Here is a 4,023-nt window from a genome sequence, read left to right on the forward strand (position 1 = left end):
AGATGAATGGCCAATAAGCTCATGAAAAGATGTTCATCATATAGGTCATTGAGGGAATGCAATTAAAAACCACAATAAGGGGTGCAAGGGTGGTTCAATGGTAGAATTCTTGCCTGCCATGTGGGTTCCATTCCTGGCCCATGCACTCTTCCCCCCGCCCCCCCCAAAAAAGTTTTCAGTAAATGGTGCTGCAACTGTGGGTAGTCATGTGGGAAAAGAATGAAATGTGGCCCTCCCCCCCCACACAGTGTCAAAAAGAAAACAAACCCACAGTGAAATACCACTTCACACCCGATAGGATGGCTGGAATAAAAAACAAGTGTTGGGGAGAATATGGAGACACTGGAACTCACATCGTCGGTGACGTAGTCACTTTGAAAAAACAGTTTGGCAGTTTCTTTAAAAAGTTAAGCATAAACTTACCACATATATATATATGTAAAGTACCCTAAAATCTAGCAATTTCATTTCCATGTCTATATCTAGGAGAGATGAAAACAGATGTCCACAAAAGACTGGTACAAGAATGTTCATAGTCACACCCTATACAAAAGTTAACTCAAAATGGATCAAAGATCTAAACATTAGGTCTAAGACCATAAAACAGATAGAGGAAAATGTTGGGAGATATCTTATGGATCTTACAACTGGAGGTGGTTTTATGGACCTTAAACCTAAAGCAAGAGCACTGAAGAAGGAAATAAATAAATGGGAGCTCCTCAAAATTAAACACTTTTGTGCATCAGAGAACTTCATCAAGAAAGTAGAAAGACAGCCTACACAATGGGAGACAATATTTGGAAACGACATATCAGATAAAGGTCTAGTATCCAGAATTTATAAAGAGATTATTCAACTCAACAACAAAAAGACAGCCAACCCAATTACAAAATGGGAAAAAGACTTAAACAGACACCTACCAGAAGAAGAAATACGGATGGCCAAGAGGCACATGAAGAGATGCTCAATGTCCCTGGCCATTAGAGAAATGCAAATCAAAACCACAATGAGATATCATCTCACACCCACCAGAATGGCCATTATCAACAAAACAGAAAATGACAAGTGCTGGAGAGGATGCGGAGAAAGAGGCACACTTATCCACTGTTGGTGGGAATGTCAAAGGGTGCAACCACTGTGGAAGGCAGTTTGGCGGTTCCTCAAAAAGCTGAATATAGAATTGCCATACGACCCAGCAATACCATTGCTAGGTATCTACTCAAAGGACTTAAGGGCAAAGACACAAACGGACATTTGCACACCAATGTTTATAGCAGCGTTATTTACAATTGCAAAGAGATGGAAACAGCCAAAATCTCCATCAACAGAAGAGTGGCTAAACAAACTGTGGTATATACATACGATGGAATATTATGCAGCTTTAAGACAAGATAAACTTATGAACCATGTAATAACATGGATGGACCTAGAGAATATTATGCTGAGTGAATCTAGCCAAAAACTAAAGGACAAATACTGTATGGTCCCACTGATGTGAACGGACATTCGAGAATAAACTTGAAATATGTCATTGGTAACAGAGTTCAGCAGGAGTTAGAAACAGGGTAAGACAATGGGTAATTGAAGCTGAAGGGATACAGACTGTGCAACAGGACTAGATACAAAAACTCAAAAATGGACAGCACAATAATACCTAATTGTAAAGTAATCATGTTAAAATACTGAATGAAGCTGCATCTGAGCTATAGGGTTTTTTTTTGTTTTTGTTTGTTTGTTGGTTTGTTTGTTGTTGTTGTTTTTTACTATTACTACTACTTTTATTTCTTTTCTTTATATTAACATTTTATATCTTTTTCTGTTGTGTTGCTAGTTCCTCTAAACCGATGCAAATGTACTAAGAAACAATGATCATGCATCTATGTGATGATGTTAAGAATTACTGAGTGCATATGTAGAATGGTATGATTTCTAAATGTTGTGTTAATTTCTTTTTTTTTTCTTTCCGTTAATAAAAAAAAATAAAAAAATTAAAAAAAAAAAAAAAAAAAAAAAGAATGTTCATAGTAACCCCAAACTGGAAGCCACGTCAACTGTCCATCAACTGGTGAAAGGACAAGCAACAGGTAGCATATCCATGCCACAGAGTGTGCTCCAGCAATACAAATAAGTGGAGTCCTGGGAATGCAGACACATGCCACAAGGTGGATGAATCTCAAAAACAGTATGCTAAATGAAGGAAGCCACATGCAAAGGTCACATATCGCATGAGCCCCTTCCCATGAAATATCCTGAAAAGGCAAATCTACAGAGACAGAACATAGAGTAGTGATTGTCCGGGACTGAGATTGGAGACAAAGAGCAACTGCAATGGGCATAAGGAATATTGTGTGAATAATTATAACTGTTCTCAAATTGAATTGTGGAGACGGTTGCACTGCTCTGTAAATGACTAAAAATCATTTTTTAGTCATACATTTTAAATATGTGAATCTTATGGTATGTAAATGATACCGCATAATACTTTTTTTTAGTGTGTAGGTTTTTCTTGGCCCTTTGCATTTTGGGATGAATGTTAGAATCAGTATTACACACACACACACACACACACACACACACAAACTTGGGAAATTATATTGGGCTTGTTTGCACTAATTTTTTTTTCTTTTTTTGTGAAAAAGAACATATATACAAAACAGCAATACATTTCAGAGACATTGCAACAGTTAGTTGTAAGACAGATTTCAGAGTTTGGTATGGGTTGCAATTCCACAATTTTAGGTTTTTACCTCTAGCTGCTCTAAGATTCTAGAGACTAAAAAGAAATATCAATATAATGATTTAGCACTCATACTCATTTGTTAAACGCTATCTTCTCTGTATAACTCCACCATCACCTTTGATCTTTCTCCCACTCTTTAGGGGTATTTGGGCTATGGCCCTTCTAAGTTTTTCATGTTGGAAGGGGGCGTTGATAATATGCGGTAGGGAGATGGAACTAGTTGATGTTCTGGAGAGGCTGGGCCCTCTGCATTTCAGGACTTATCTGGTCCAGGGAGCCATCTGGAGGTTGTAGGTTTTGGAGAGTTACCCTAGTTCCTGGAACTTTTGTAGAATCTTATATAACACCCTAGGTGTTCTTTAGGATTGACAGGAATGGTTTTGGTTGGGGTTGGCATTTTACAGTAGGTAGCAATGTCTAACTGAAGCTTGTGTAAGAGTGACCTCCAGAGTAGCCTTTTGGCTCTACTTGAACTCTCTCTGCCACTGATACTTTATTAATTACACTGCTTTCCCCCCTTTTGGTCAGATGGCATTGTTGATCTCACGGTGCCAAGGAGGCCCCTGTTTTCTTATAAGTATTTTCTAAACGAAACCATACAATATTTGCTTTTGTGTTTCTGGTTTATTTTGCCTCACCAACTCTCCCACACGTTTATTCACAATGTTACATGCTTCACAATTTCATTCCTTTTTGAGGCAGCACAATATTCTTCTCAAGAGAAAGAAAATAAACACACCCTCACCAAATAGGAAATCTAAATCACGTCTTAACTCTTGTCCCTCACCCTATTATTTACCCCTGCTGTTGCTGTGGCAGTGCTGATGGTTTCCTTTTGAACATAACTCATAGCATGTAATAGCAGTTTCCCCCTGTACCCTGGACTTATATACGCTTTATACAAGAATCTTATCTTTGAAGTAATTCTTACACTCATTCATATTTTTGTGACTCACTGGGACACGTAGGTCCATACAACCCCTTTCAATCTTGATCATCTTCAATATGGTAATACACTTCTAGAACCACTAGAGAACCACCTTCACTCCTGTTTATTCCTTATAGTAAAGTTCAACCTCATTAGCTACTGGTTCACCCATCTCTAGATTCCATGTATCTCTAGGTCCGCTATATTATGTATTATAAGCCTCTGATTTTACCATGGCCACAAAAGTGGAAGCATACAGTATCTGTTCTTTTGTGTCTGGCTTATTTCGCTCAGCCTCATGTCCTCAAGGCTCATCCAGCTTGTCATGTGCTTCAGGACATCACTTTGTCTTACT

This window comes from Tamandua tetradactyla, chromosome X (assembly GCF_023851605.1).
Source record: "Tamandua tetradactyla isolate mTamTet1 chromosome X, mTamTet1.pri, whole genome shotgun sequence".
Taxonomy (NCBI): domain Eukaryota; kingdom Metazoa; phylum Chordata; class Mammalia; order Pilosa; family Myrmecophagidae; genus Tamandua; species Tamandua tetradactyla.